General features: G+C 40.2%; 1 protein-coding gene across 1 annotated transcript in view; it reads right to left on the bottom strand.

The window, feature by feature from the left end:
- LOC122201660 (1-phosphatidylinositol 4,5-bisphosphate phosphodiesterase epsilon-1-like) overlaps window positions 1-16,727 on the bottom strand; it is a 224,901-nt gene that overhangs the window by 145,059 nt on the left and 63,115 nt on the right.

Below are 16,727 nucleotides of genomic sequence, written 5' to 3'. Positions count from 1 at the left end.
TATTTATTTTTGAGACAGAGAGAGACAGAGCATGAGTGGGGGAGGGGCAGAGAGAGGGAGACACAGAATCGGAAGCAGGCTCCAGGCTCTGAGCCATTGATTAGCCCAGAGCCCGACGCGGGGCTCGAACTCACAGACCGCGAGATCGTGACCTGAGCCGAAGTCGGACGTTCAACCGACTGAGCCACCCAGGCGCCCCTCCCTATCTGTCTCTTAATTTCCTGCCTACAAGTCATTCATTCATTCATTCATTCATCTACTTAACCAACCATCCATCCATCCATCCACCCATTTAAAAAGCTATTCAAAAACCTATGATGAGCACTAGAACAGAATGTCCCAAGTATGATCAGTTTTGTGGCTAAGTTGGGGAAATATCATGTATTCATGTCACAAATCCTCTTCCTGGAAACACGAGGCACACAGGTATACTGTTAAAGGCTTTAAGGGGTCTTGCAGTAAAGAAATCCATTTACATTGCTTGATCCAGTGCTTCCCCAGAGTCACATTTTACATATCACACCTACTAAGCCCTCTGTGTAGACCAGAGCTGCTGGGAGCCCCTCAGGAAACGTTGATCTGTGTGCGGGCTAAACTGCTCCTACTCCTCATCCAGTTCACACCTTTTCCTTCCCAGAGGTCCCTTAGCTCCTCTTCATGCTTCTTATAGTGGTTCATGAGGGGACCACATTTTATTTCCCCAGAATCTTTCTTACATTCCTGATTTCTTAAAACAGGCTTATTGGCCCTTTGGCAGAATAAAGCCCTTCAGATGGCATGGCATTCCTCATTGCCGACGGTCATCTGGCTTGGACTCTGGACAATGGTAAAGTTCATGAGGAGGACTTTGTCCAGGCGCCTGGGTGGCTCAGTCAGTTAAGTGACTCTGGATTTTGCCTCATGTCATGATCTCATGGTTTGTGAGTTCAAGCCCTGAGTTGGGCTCTGCACTGGCAATGCAGAGCCTGCTTGTGATTCTCTCTCTGCCTCTCTCTCTGCCCCTCCCCTACTCTCTCTCTCTCAAAATAAACAAATAAAGTTGAAAAAAAAAGTGAAAAAGGAAGGCTTCGTCAACATTCAAACCTTAGCATCCTTGACTCTTTTTTAAAATCTCTATTGTTGACAGCCTTGGAATCATCACTCCAAAGTGCTCCATCCCTGTAGTACTGAACCCTGAAGTCCTTGGCCTTGAATCTGACTGCTTTTCCCTTCTGCCCTTTCTACTAAACCTTCTTTGTCTTTGGCAGACTTCCAGTTCCTGGCCTTAGTCTGGGTGCATCCTTAGAGTTTTAACATGGCGCCCACAACACCCAAGATGCCCTCCCGAGTCACCTTGACTTTCCACCACGTACTTACTTCCCAATCCTCAATGTTTGGCAAACTCAACCATGCATAATTGGCTTCTGGGTTGCTATACGATGACAATGACATTGATGTTACTTGGTGATGGGATGCTTGCTAATTTATGTTATCTAACTTCAGCTGGGCTCTCAGGGCAGTTTCAGACTTGACATGAATTTCTAAATTTTTTTCCTAAATAACTCACTGTCCTCTTTACCTCTGCAGTAGAGCTGTTCTATTCTTCTGACACTCCCAAACCCACCTGTATTTTCCTTATATTTATTTATTTCTTAAAAAAATTTTTTTTGAGTGTAGTTGACACACAATGTTACATTAGTTTCAGGTGTAAAACACAATGATTTGACAAGTTTGAATACTATGCTGTGCTCACCACAAGCATAGCTATCATGTTTGATACCTACTACATGTTTATACACTATGATAACTGCCAAGTGTCAGGGACTACTTCTGTGAATTCAAATGGCCCTATTTCTTACGTTTCTCCTCCTTCTCTGAGAAAGGTGTGCACTTCCTCCTCCCCAAGGCCCACCTAGGTTTGTGACTAAGTTTATTCAACTTGCCTCTGTGGTTATGTCCACCATCAGTCCCTTTCTTTCCACGGATTCTTTTTTGCTTACACAAGTGTTCAGTTTCCTTTACCCTTAAAAACAAACTAATAAAACTTCCCTTCTCTCTTAAAGTCCACATCTTCTCTAGCCTTCCCTTCATTGTGTACCTTCTGGGAAGGGCAGTGTACTTTCCTCTGTAAGTATGGTGACCATATCTTCTGATCCAAAAGTAGGCCATACCGTCTGCCCAAATTAATAAATCTGTAATGATGTGGGAGAGAAAGGCATAAACCAGGTCTGCCCTGGGAGCTCCTAGTTCGTAGACCACCCCGCTGACAGGGCATCTCTGTTGATGGTCTGGGCTCTGCCATTCTTCTCTTGACCCATCCTGTCCCATGCAGCTCAGCCACCACCTCTGAAGCATAGCTCAGGAAAAGTTCTTGGTGATACTTGCTATTTAATTAAGTTGCTCCCCTTTTGCAAGAGTGCTCTCAGTGACAATCTAACAAAAATTGTGAGGAGAAAACTTTAAAGTTTGAACTACACTGCTTTCCACTGATCTCCTGATCCTATTTTGAATATATTCCAGTCAGAACTTTCTGTCTTGTCTTCTGTATAAAAACTGTAGTATCCAAATTATTGTTTCTCTTTGATTCTAAAAGGCAAACGGGTGACTAAGGAATACAATGATTTATTGTAGCCATTTTTATCCGTCTTTTGGACCAACCTACCAAAAATCAACTACAGTGGAAAGTAAGGGATACCAAATTATATTTGGTTCTCTCTAAGCTCTTATTTGAAATTAATTAAAATACAGCAAGTGTCTTGGGGCGCTTGGGTGGCTCAGTCGGTTAAGCGTCCGACTTCGGCTCAGGTCGTGATCTCGCGGTCCGTGAGTTCAAGCCCCGCGTCAGGCTCTGTGCTGACTGCTCAGAGCCTGGAGCCTGTTTCGGTTTCTGTGTCTCCCTCTCTCTCTGACCCTCCCCCATTCATGCTCTGTCTCTCTCTGTCTCAAAGATAAATAAACGTTAAAAAAAAATTAAAAAAAAAATACAGCAAGTGTCCAAATCTACATGGCCCACATGGCTTTGCTCTCCAACTTTCTGAATGCTTTAGAAAGAACTGGATTTCCTGAAAATTGAGTCAGAATGTGGCCTGATGACAAGCAGACAGCAGCTTCTGGATATTGATAATTTATGTACAGTGGAATTAGCCATATATGGGAAGTTTTCCCAGAAGTAACCAACTCTGAAACATGATTTCAAAATATAACACTCTGTGAAAGAAAAGGAGCGCCTATATCTTGTGAAATCACTTATCTAATATGTAAGAGAAAATTTAATAAACTACACAAATGATGTAAGATAATATATTATAAATGCAATATATCTTGAGATAGGAATCACATGCTCTGATGAATAGAGTCTGCTGGCTGGTGAGAAAGAGCAATAAAGGAGACCTAAAGAAATTGAATGAAAGAAGAAAAAGACGCCTGGTCATTGTAACCCCAATAAATGCCATGGCCCCAGGTGTCTCAGTATAAACATAACATCACACTCAAAGGAAACACAAATCTGACATTAGAATCCTAGAAACATAATGTAGACCTTTCGTGTAGGTTTCCTTAAAGCAGAAGTACTCAGGGATTTTACATCATGCCCCATGAAGACACATCCCAGAAATCTTGGGACATAATTTTCTGTCCCACAATTTCCACACTTTTAGCAGCTGTTAGAAACTTTCCACTTTTTCTCATTCTTGCTGAGCTCTCCGTATAACCTCCTTGCCTTTCACATGCCACATGGCCCCAGCTCCCAGCTCTAAGTCATCCTCACACTACCCCCCTGCCAATCGTCTGCAAGATGGACAACTCTACAATGGATGAAAAACCCAGGGCTCCATGACCCTTGATGCTTCCTTATTAATTGTGGAGCAAAATTCATAAAGCCCCCTGGATGCTACAGTTCTTCTCTTGTGAAAAAAATTTTAGAAAGTTCATGGTGAATAAAATTACGTACCTAATTCACAGTCAATGTTTGCTCGTAGCTCTATGTTCTTCAGTTACTTGCTATTCTATAGTAGAATAGGGCTGTATCTCTGGACACAGTCCCAACTTGGAAATATTTACCACGAGACCCAGTATCTTCAAATTCTGATTCCCTGCTCGATATTAGCTTCCTGAACTAAACATTTCATATCAATTAATTCAGGGAGTCGATAGTATTATTACGTGAGGCTCACATGAGAGGTCACGTAAGAAATAAGCCAGGAGCAGAGATTTGAATCAGGGTCTATGGGACTTTAGAGGTCATGTGCTGATCGCTCAGCATATGATCTCTTGGAACAACAGAATGCCATACTGACATTCTGGTTTTTAGACGCATCTAGAGTGATATTAATATAAATCAACTTCTAGTGCTTGTTCTTTGGAATGATCTGATCAAATAAACTGTTCAAACTACAAAGGTAAGGATTTGACCTTAGAGTGCAAGTAGTTCTCCCCTTGGTCAGTCTGGAACCATCACTTCAATCACTACAACTACATTAGAATATAGCACCCAGAAACTTACAAGTGCCCTTTCCTTTCCTTCTTATAAGTTCAAAAGAATGTTCCTATGCTTTAAGCATTTTCCAAAGACTATTACAGTGATTTTTATGCAGAGCATGGTTTCTTGGTTAATAATTTAGAGACATATTGGGTTAAACAAAGTTAAACAAGATTCCTTCCCCCACACCACCACTATTTTAACTGCAGTACTTCTCAGAGCCTTTAATAATTCCCACAAGGGGACAATACTATCACAGGACACAGTAGCTTTCCTCAAGCTTGCTGTCTATATATCATTTACGTGGGAATTACAGTCCCTTCAGAACTTGCCACACTCAGTGATTCTCAATGGGAGAACAGGGCTTAAGGTGTTCGTGAGGTTAGGTAGTGTCCAGGGAAGTTTAGTCTGCTTTGTTGCTGGGACTCTATGAAGAAACCATGTGGGTAGTGGGAGGATCAAAACACATACATAAAAATATATCATCCTAGACTTTGGGGTCTCCAGTTGGATATAAGCAATCAGCCTGCCTCGAGAGAGGGAAATCTGGGCCATGTCTTCCCTTAAGGGATGCTGTTCTGAGAGGCATCCACCCTGCCATCCCCAGAGTCCTCTCGTTTCTTGCTTCCTTTCTGGTAATCAGAAAGTCCCTGATTTTGATTATAAGCTGCTATTCCCGGGGGCTGTCTACAAATTGTGCAGTCCAGAAAAACACAGAAAAGCCTCTAAACTTGATGAGCATTTTTTCTGGATAATTGTTCCCCCAGTGCTCTGGGGTATAGTGTCATTGGGGAACTCCCTCCCCCAGAAACCTACCCCCTGCCCCAGGGTTCGTACTTGCCCGGAAAGTACTTCTGTGGGCTTGGACTTGAGCTCAGCAAAACCTGCCATTTCCGATTTATTTTTCTTTTTGCTTTTTGGTCTAATTAAAACTAAAGGCATTTGGTCTTTCTTGGTCTACCAACGAATCTCATATAATCTCTAGCATAATGTGAGGATGTCACGACAGGCAGGCATTATGTGCCTTGCCCAAGAATCCAGTTTGTGAATGGTCAGCCCTGGAACAGGCAAAAGCTGAGCGGGCATCAGACGATTCTGGCTCCTGGCCCAGTACTCTGCATTACTCCCAGCCAAGCCTGAGTTACCTTGGGGGCGATCTGTGTCCAAGGGCAGGCCTTAATACATCTGAATGGGTTTTAGAAAGGCTTAAGTAGAAATTTCATTCATTCATTATTCAGTGCCTACTATGTGCAAGATTGTTTCAGGCTACATTGATGTTGGGATTTAGTGAACAAGAAAAGATCTTTGTTTACACACAACACTGTAGGACAGGAGACAGATAAACAATAATATAGTGCTGGTGGGGGAGGAGGGCAATGGTGGGTGGGGTGAAGAAGGTATAGTATTACATAGCATATATTAACTAGAATGTTAGCAATTTCATCAAGTGTTTTCCTTTACTTTAAAGTTTACTTATTTATTTTGAGACAGAGAGAGGGAGAGAGAGAGGGAGAGAACTCAAGCAGGGGAGGGGCAGAGAGAGAGAGAGAGAGAGAGAGAGAGAGAGAGAGAGAGAGAGAGAATCCCAAGCAGGCTCCACACTGAGGGGCTCGAACTCACCAACGATGAGATCAAGAGTTGGACGCGTAACTGACTGAATCCCCTAGGCACCCCTAATCAAGGATTTTTGCAAAAGTTTTTAAAACTTTATCCTCTAGGATGCCCTTTTCTTAGCAATACCTATCACCTACCTCTTCCTCTCTACCATTTATTAGCCCTTTGCATCAAGAAATTCATTTAATTCTTACAAAGAAGGTTGTAAGACAAGTGTGATTATCCCTATTCTATAGGTGACAAAACAAAAGTCAGAGATGTCAAGCAATTTATCTGAAGACACTCTGCAACTGATATGGAGATGGAACTAAAATTCAGTTCTGACTTCAAAGGTCAGCCCTCTGTTACCCTCAGCATTCTGAGGGATCTTTTGCAGGGAAGATGGAGTCCCCTGATTTCCTGCTGGGTCTGTTAAAAAAAAAAAAAAAAAAAAAAGCCATAGGCCCAAGGTGGAGTCACTTCCCCCAGGAGAGCAAACCAAGATTTAATTGCACTTTCAACCTCTCTAGGAATGGAATTTTAAGCCAATCAATCTGGAATTTTCTGGTCATCACCCCCCCCCCCCCACCTTGAAGTAATCGGTCGTGTGGGCCCTATCACCCCCCCCCCCAAACATGAAGTAATCCACCTAATAAGACCCCCGCCCTTTCCCCCAAGGGAAGGTGACCTTGCCTGAAACAATCCTTCTTTTCTTTTACTAATAACCCCCATGCCTCACCTAGCTTCCTATAAAAGCATTGGGTTTTGTACAACTCTTCCCAGGAGTTCTGCTGTACTTGCTAGGTGGGATGCTGCCCACTCACAAACCAGTAGCTTAATAAAACCACTGAGATCTTCCAATTTATTCAGTTGAATTTTTATTGTTTAATAGCAGGATTATGCCTTACAGGAATGTGACTTCAACGGAAAATAGAGCATAGAACTTGTGTTAGATTTTGATGGTCACTTAACATTTGTTTGTTTTTGAACCAAGGTAAACCTTCCAGAGTAGCTGCCAAGAGCTCTGCTTCTGGAACTCACCTTTCCTTCTCACTCTCTGAGTGTTGGTGAAGCGGGCACAGCTTTCTGGGAAGGCAAACCAAAACTTAAACAGCACATCCTTTGTCCTAACAATACCACTTCCAGGATTTTACCTGACAGGAATTCTTGCAAAAAAATAGAGTGAGGCAAATTTACACATACCGACATTGAAAATTTTTCACGATAAATTTCGGGGAAAAAATTGCCAAGTTGGGAACAACGAAATATGATCCTATTAGGAGGAAAAATAATTTTACAAATGTAGGCATATGTTTGCGTATCTGTCCAGTATATACCAAACTAGTAAGTGCTTACAGATTGCATTTTGTTTTTTTAAAACTATTTTCTACTGTACAAGTAAAGTGTTTTTAAAATATACCAAAATGATAACTGAAAAATTCATCCAGAAAACAAAATCTCAGTCTTCTTACGGACACAAGCTCAGTTCAGCATCTGAGCTGTTCAGATTTTTTTCCAATAAATACTAAAATATTGTTTTTGAAAAGTTACTTCAAATTAAAATTAGGGAAGAAAGTAGAAAAAAATTTTATGGTATCTACTTTATCCATTTTTCTTTGATTTGATTAATTTTGTAGACAGTCCCTTTATTTTTTTAAGTTAAGCATTTGATTTATCAACTGCACATTTAACGGACTTTGAGTGGTACAATACCAATTATAAAGTAAGACAGCAGAGGAAGGATGTTAATTTCTTTTTGCGAAAGATTTAGAGTTGGCTTAAAGACACTAATCTCAGGCAGAGTTGAAAATTGCTTTTCAACAGGGAAGTAATGGGTTTACAGAAAGGTTAGGTAATTGGTGATTCTTTCTCATTATCTGTTATTAGTTTTCAGAGTAAGAAATCAATCTTGCAACAAATGTGTCTGGCCTGTCCTCAATACTACAATGAAAAAGATGAGTTCACAAAATCAATGAAGCATGTTATTTCTAAGTCAGTACTTAAAAAAAAAAAAGATAAAATCATAAGCCTCAATTGTTATTTAAACCATATTCAGATAAAACAGTTTACTGGACTGAAAAGCTTCAGAGCAGAAAAAAAAACCCTCACAATTCTTATTAATAAAAAATAACTTCTGCACTTGGATTTTCAAAGAAATATGAGCTCACTGTGAAAGTACTGAAAATTTAGAGAAGCATAAAGAGGAAGATTAAAATAATCAATAATCCCATACCCAATCTCTCCTAATAGTTTTGTTGCAGCATTTGATTTTTTTTTTTTTTCTATAAATAAACACAGTATTTACCAAGTTAGGGCACATACTTTTTTCTCTCTTTTTCTTTTTTTAATATAATTTATTGTCAGATTGGTTTCCATACAACACGCAGTGCTCATCCCAACAAGTGCCCTCCTCAGTGTCCATCACCTACTTTCCCCTCTCCCCCACCCCCCATCAACCCTCAGTTTGTTCTCAGTATTTAAGAGTCTCTTACGGTTTGCCCCCCTCCCTCTCTGTAACTTTTTTTTCCCCTTCCCCTCCCCCATGGTCTTCTGTTAAGTGTCTCAAGATCTACAAATGAGTGAAAACATATGGTATGTGTCTTTCTCTGACTGACTTATTTCACTTAGCATAAGTTCCATCCACATTGCTGCACATGGCCAGATTTCATTCTTCCTCATTGCCAAGTAGTATTCCATTGTATATATAAATCACGTCTTTATCCATTCGTCAGTTGATGGACATTTAGGCTCTTTCTGTAATTTGGCTATTGTTGAAAGCACCGCTGTAAACATTGGGGTACATGTGCCCCTATGCATCAGCACTCCTGTATCCCCTGGGTAAATTCCTAGCAGGGCCACATACTTTTTTCTAACCTTTTAAAAAAACTTACTCTCCAGTGCACATTTCCCCAGCTCTAAAACTAGCTTTCTAATATTTGATTTTAATGGCTCTCTAGTAGTTAATGTTGTGTTTATAATTTTTTACCACCATAAATAATACCATGATAAAGAGTATTATAAATACATCATCTGTGCTTATAGTATTATCTAGCAACACTGAAAGACAGAAGAATTTCCCACCCATGTTGGGAAACTACCAGGCAGCAGAAGTTTCTTTTCTTTCTACAGCACATTAACTAACTGTTTTATCAGTATCTCTCATTGACTGCCTATCTATTCCTGACTACTTTGGGTAAACAAAATTAATTCATCCAAAATTCATATGGCAAGCTGTGATAATGTGCTGTGCTGTTAGAGGAAAATGGCATTAGTGACTCAAAGGTAATAGGGAAGTCTGGAGTGTTAGTGACAATCTAATGCTCTTTTACCCAGCAGCACATTCCTGAGGGATGGTTGACCCAGTAGATGTGGATAGTTCTAGAACTGAGCCCACGTAGGCCACCTAAATTCCAGAGTCTGGCTTGGCTGGGCTACTTAAACACACACTAATTACCCTTAAGGATTCAGTGTCTCTATATTATAATTATAACCATCAATGGTAATAATCATAAATCCATAATTATTAAATAATATATAATAATGACTACTATGTTATTAGTAATGGATAATAACTAGTACTTACTATGTACTCGTACCTACAGAAATCTTACTCAGTCCTCACAACCACTCTGTACAGATGGCATAGCACTCTATGCTATTATTATCCCCATTTTAGCAGACAGGGACAGAGATTAAGGAACTTGCTCAACATCACACTGAGATTAGTGATGGAACCAGTGCCCTATCAGACTGTCACCAAAGACCAGGCTCCCCAAGTCACCATCCTATACTGACTCGAAGGTTTCTGTTCCTTAGTGTCTCTGTTACAACTGAATCTGACGTTTTCTTAGTGTTAGTAAACCAAGCTGGACTCAGACCAAATGCTCAAGTTAGAAGGAACTACAGGGATCCTTGGGATAAATTTCCTACACTTTACAAATCAGGAAACTATGCCTCTGTGAGGTCAAGCTTCTTGCCCAAGGTCACACGGTTGATTAGGGAAAAGCCAGACTAGAATCAGGTCCTGGACTCCTCAGCTCACAGTGTTCCCTCTCCAACACTACTGCCTCCCCTACTTGGTGTGGCTGGAATCCCAGGTGCTGTAAACCTTGGGGGGAATCTTCCCTGGAGGAAGCCAAGGGCATAGTCCAGTGGTTATGAGTGAGGTCTTGGGATCACACAGGTGTGAGGTTGCAGCCCAGGTCTGGCACTGACTTGCTGTATGACCTTGGGTAAATGCTCAACCACCATGTCAGTGATGATGGGGAAATTAAAATGAGAAAATGCAAGTAAGAGGTTTAATATTCAGCTTTCAGTAGTCATTTTTGTCATCATCATTGATTCATCATTTGAAAGAGGAACTCTGGGGACTTTCATCTTAGAAGCCAGAGGAAAAGACTTAGTCATATATCAAATCATTTCAGACTATGGAAACTTTTGCTTTGTTTTTATAACCTGAAATCTGTAACCTCTGGTGTGATGCCTACTATAATAAAAAAAAATTCTAAAGATCCCTAATGATACCTCATTTGTTCATATGAAAAGAAACATCTGTAACATCTTGCCATACATTGTACTAACAGATTACCCAATTAAAACAAAAGCACCTCTCCCTGCTCCCTGCGCCCCAAACTGAAACCCCTGCTGTTCCTAACTCTACAGCTCTTCCCTCTGCAAAGAGAACATTCATATCCTTTCTTGCCTGGAATTATCAGCAAACCCCATCAAGATGTCAGAGCAGTGTCAGAGTTAAATCCTTCCATGCTAAAATATTGCTGAGCTATTTATGTCCCTTCTTTTAAGTTAAGATAAAATTCACATACTATAAAATTCATTTTTGAAAGTGTACAATTCAGTGAGGGTTTTTTTTGTATATTCACAGAGTTGCACAACTGTCACCCTAGTCAATTTAAAAAAAATTTTTTTAATATTTATTCACTTTTTGAGAGAGAGAGAGAGAGAGAGAGTGAGTGAGAGAGACAGAGCATGATTTGAGGAGGGGTAGAGAGAGAAAGGGAGACACAGAATCCGAAGCAGGCTCCAGGCTCTGAGCTGTCAGCCCAACGTGTCACCCTACTCAATTTTTAAACATTTTTATCACCCCTATACACATGAGCAAACATTTCCCATGGGCCCCTCCTCACATCATCCCAACAGCCACTATTCTACCTTCTGTCTCTATGAATTTGCCTACTTTGCATGTTTCATGTAACTGAATTATATAATATGTGGCCTTTTCTGTCTGGGTTCTCCCACTTATAATGTTTTCCAGGTTCATCACTATATATTTTTTAAGTTTATTTATATATTTTGAGAGAGAGAGAGAGAGAGAGAGAGAGAGAGAGAGAAGGAGAGAGAGAACACAGGCAAGTGTGAATGGGGGAGGGACACAGAAAGAGAAACCCAAACAGGCTCTGTACTGTCAGCATAGAATCTGATGCGGGGCTTGAACTCATTGACTGTGAGATCATGACCTGAGTTGAAGTCAGACACTTAACCGACTGAGCCACCCGGGAACCCCGAGAACTTCATTCCTTTTTATGGCTGAATAATATTCCATTTTATGTATATACCAAATTTTGTTTATTCATTTGTTGATGGACATTTGGGTTGTTTCCATTTTTTGGCTATCATGAATAATGCTATTATGAACATATGTGCAAAAACTTTTATGGGAATATTTTTTCATTTCTCTTGGGTAAATACCTAGGAGTGGAATTGCTAGATCATATGGTAACTTTATGTTTAGCATTTTTTTGAAGAGTGCCCAAATTGTTTTCTATACTGGCTGCACCAATTTACATTCCCATCATTAGTGTATAGGGCTCCAATTTCTCTACCTCCAGGTGAACATTTTTCTTTTTTTTTAATTTATAGCCATTCTAGTGGCTTTGAAGTGGTTATCTTATGGTTCTGATTTGCATTTCCCTAATGACTAATGATGTTGAGAATCTTTTCATGTGCTTATTGGCCATGTGCATATTTTCTTTGGAGATAAACCTATTCAAGTCCTTTCCCCATTTTTGAATTGGACTGTTTGTCTTTTTGTAGTTGAGTTTTATATATATTCTGGATATTAATTTCTTATATATGTACTTTGCAAATATTTTATCCCATTCTGTGGATTGCCTTTCTACTCCACTGAAAAGCTTTTAATTTTGATGAAGTCCCATTTACCTATTTTTTCTTTTGTTGCCTGTGCTTTTGAGGTCATATCCAAGAAATCATTGCCACAGGGTGCCTGAGTGGCTCAGTTGGTTAAGCATCTGACTTCAGCTTGTGTCATGATCTCGCAGTTTGTGGGTTTAAGCCCTGTGTCAGGCTCTGTGCTGACAGCTCAGAGCCTGGAGCCTGCTTCGGATTCCATGTTTCTCTCTCTCTCTGCCCTTCTCCTGCTTGTGCTTTGTCTCTCTCTCTTTCTCTCTCTCTTGAAAATAAATAATAATAAATGTTTTTTAAAAAAAGAAATCATTGCTAAATCCGATGTCATGATGTTTTCCCCTTGTGTTCATAGTTTTAGACCTTACATTTAGGTCTTTGGTCTATTTGAGTTAATTTCTGTATATCATGCAAAGTAAGGGTCCAACTTCATATTTACACATGGATATTCAATTATCTTAGCACTATTTGGTTGTTTCCTAAATGTTTATTTATTTATTTTTGAGAGAGAGAGAGACAGGCAGAGAGAGAACCCCAAATAGTTTCTGCGCTGTCAACACAGAGCCCAACACTGGGCTCGAACTCATGAACCATGAGATCATGACCTGAGTCAAAATCAAGAGTTGGACACTTAACCAACTGAGCCTCCCAGGCACCCCAGCACTATTTGTTGAAAAGACTGTCCTTTCTCCATTGAATGGTCTTGGCACCCTACTTGAAAATAATTTGACCAGATATTCTAAGGTTTACTTCTGGGCTGTATGTTCTATGTCTGCCATTATGACAGTACCACACTGTTTTGATTACTATGATAAGTTTAGAAATCAGAAATGTGAGTCCTTCAACTTTATTCTTTTAAAAACTCATTTTGGCTATTCCAGCTCCCTTGAAAGTCAAAATGAATGTTAGAATCAGTTTGTTAATTTCTGCAAAAAAGGCAACTGGATTTTTGATAGGGATAACATTGAATCGGTAGATTGTTTGGGGGAGTACTGTGATCTTAACAATATTAACCCTCTAATCTGTGAACATAAGGATGTCTTTCCATTTATTTAGGTCTTATGCAATTTCTTTCAACAATGTTTTGTAATTTTTAGTATACAAGTCTTACAATTATTTTGTTAAATTTATTCTTCAATATTTTATTTTATTTTATTATTTTTTAAAGTAGGCTTCACACCCAGCATGGAGCCCAATGCAGGGTTGAACTCACGACCCTGAGATCAAGACCTGAGCTAAGATCAAGAGCCAGATGCTAAACCAACTGAGCCACCCAGGCACACTGTATTTTATGGTTTTTGATACTATTGTAAATGGAATTGTTTTCTTAACTCCGCTTTCCAATTGTTTGTGCCTAGTGCACAGAAATACAGCTGAGTTTATATCCTGCTAACTTGCTGAACTAATATATTAGTTCTTACAGTGTTTCAGTGGATTCCTTAGGATTTTCTCTATATAAGGTCATGTTATCTGATAATAGAGAAAGTCTAACTGCTTCCTTTCCAATCTGGATGCCTTTTATTTCTTTTCCTTGCCTAACAGCCCTGGTGAAAATCTCCAATACAATGTTGAATAGAAGTGGTGAGAATAGATATGATTGTCTGGTTCCCGATTTTAGGTGGAAAGCTTTCAGGCTTCTACCACTATGCATCATGTTAACTGTGGGTTTTTCACAGATGCACTTTGTCAGGTTGGGGATGTTCTCTTCTACTCCTATTTTGTTAGGTGTTTTTTCATAAGAGGGGATCAGATTTTGTCAAATGTTTTTCTGCATCTATTGAGATGATCATGTGGTTGTTATCCATTATGCTATTAATATGCTGTATTACTTCGATTGTTTTTCATACCTTTTAACTGTACATTTGGTTTTATATTAATATATTACATTACATGGCTTAAGTACAGTCTGAGAAGAGCATTGTACAAGACCAACATCTATTTATTGTCTATCTGCAGTTCTATCCCTAAATTGGACCTGTACATTGGACAAGAACAGATGGCAAACTGGGACGTGACTGTAACCATGACTTCAAATCACAAACACTCTGATATTTTTAAAAATTATGTTTGTTTCAAGAAATATATATTTTTAAAATTCATGTTGAACATGCACTCTGTATTATTGTTTGTTATTATAATCACAGTTTCAACCCCTGACGATATGAGTATCAATTAAAATAGCTCTATGACTTAAAAGAAAACTGGTGCATGTTATTTCTAATTTAGTACATATTATTGCAGAAATGACCTGGACCAGACTTTTGGGTAGGTCAAAGTCACTTAATAAGAAAAACACATATGGACCTGGAAATTTCTTTTCCCATAAAAGGCAATAAAATGTTACTGATAGTATTACTTATTAACTTTTTATTTAATTATCTCCTTTAGCCCTATCAGCAACTCTGTGGCCTATGTACGATTAGTATTCCATTTTACAGCTGAGGAAACTCAGAGAGGCTAAATTACATGCCTAATTATTCACAGGTAATATGTAGCGAGGCCAGGATTATGGCTCAGACCCATTTGACTCCCCAATCTCTACCATTTTTTTATACTTTGGGTACCTGAGGTTAATTTATGCACATACTCAAACTATCTATTTCTCCTTTTCAACTGAAATGGGAGCCAAACCTGAAAGGTCATACGGTTCACAATGTCTCTCTCGCTTGTTGACCAAGTACTACCTCAAATCAAGTACTCATTAAGTACCTACCATGGGAATTCAATCTAGTTGTGGATGAGGCTGTACAGGAACTGTTTCGTATTTAATGATGCCAGTCAATGGCTTTTTGACTATGTTTGATGATGTAAGTAGAAGTAGTTACTGACAAAAATCAAACCCACCGTTATAGGAAACAATAGCTTTGCCACAGTAGCTAACAACAGACTGGAGGACATTATGACTTGATACATTATAATCAACAGAGAGATGTTATGTAGAGTGAGTTTGGTAATCCACAAGTCTAAACCCAATACCATGGACCTTCTTGAGTCCCGGCTCAAGGCACGACACTATATCTTAGTTCCCTCTTAACTCTCCAGTTATGCCAGTGGTTTCTGTACCCCCTTGCAGCCCCTCAGCCTGAACTGTCCACGTCTCAGTTTTCTGTTTGTCTTTCTCTGTCTCCTCCAGAAAGGCTCATCTCAAGCTGTCACCATCATAGCTAAGCAGGTGACTTGCAAATATAGAATTCCAGTTCTGACCTCTCCCTCAGATCTAATGCTGATGCTTTTGGAGGCATCTACTTCAACATCCCAGCATCTCAAAGTCAAGATATCCAAACTGGATATAACTTTTCACTTTCTTTTTATGGTACCACTTTCATCGCCCCAGCTCCAAACTCTCGGAGGCAGCTGTTATGCTTCAATGTCTTGGGCAGAGTTCAAATCCATTCTTCCACCAGTTGTCCCAAGATTTGGTCCCTTCCTTCCCATTTTCATTGCTTTCTCTCAACGACCACCTGTGTGGATGTCTGCAACAGCCCCTGATTGTCCTCAGCTGGGAGAGACCAAGAAGAATCCTTATAAAACCCTTCTTAGGCCAACATCTCAGGGGTTAGCAAGGCCATTTGGCCAAATGGTCCATGATGGCAGTGGGAGGTAGGAGAAAGGTGGAAACCAGCCCAATAAAATGTGTAAAGAAAACACACAGGTTTATGCATGTCCTGCAGAAATACCACACTTCCTTCCTAAGGTCAGTTCCGTTCTGATTTGGTATAAAACAGTCACAGGAACTGGAAGAACAGGTGTCGGCCTCTCTCCTGTGAGCCTGAGCAGCACAGACAAAGGAGGTCTGGTGCCTCCCACTGGACACAGACAGTTCAGGCTGACGGCATCAGGTATCCGTGACTTGCTGCTGGACTACTGCTGGCTCTCACCGTACAAACCAGCCCTGCACACCCAAGGGGCTTGGGGACCTTCACTCATGTGCCTCCTACCAGACGCATGGGGTAAGGAGCAGGTGGAGGAGGAGCACTGGGCTTCAGATGCAAAACGGGAAAGTGCTCAGGTGCCAGGTCTCTGAAGTGGGATGGAACCAAGTTCAAATTCCTGCGCCCCACTCTCTAGTTGCTTAACCCTGTAATCAAATCTTTCAGAGCAAACCAGGCCATCTGCTCAGCTTCCTGTGAACTCCTAGCTAAGAAAGGGTGTAAACATCATCAAAGATATGAGAACTTGAGGAAAACCAATTTTCCTAAACTCTTCACAAGTAAAATATCACACATGGAATGAACATTTTGGCAAAACTCTGAGGTTGGAAGTGCGTGGGATCACAAGGAGGTCCCCTAAATGTCTTCTAAAACAGGGGCACCCACTTAGCCTAACCACAAAGGCTTGGGTTTGTAGAGTGGGGCACACACACTTGGGGACAGAAGGGAATGGCTCAGAACAACAGAGAGTAAAGCCACCCCCTCTCTTCCCCCTTCTCAATTTCCTAAACAGGTGAAATTTATAGGGGCACCAACTTATAACCACTAAGTCTCAGTTCTTTCCTCTTTGAAACGAAGATCATGATCCT

This window comes from Panthera leo, chromosome D2 (assembly GCF_018350215.1).
Source record: "Panthera leo isolate Ple1 chromosome D2, P.leo_Ple1_pat1.1, whole genome shotgun sequence".
Lineage (NCBI taxonomy): Eukaryota > Metazoa > Chordata > Mammalia > Carnivora > Felidae > Panthera > Panthera leo.
The sequence above is the reverse complement of the archived record's forward strand: the minus strand, read 5'-3'. Positions and strand labels throughout refer to the sequence as shown.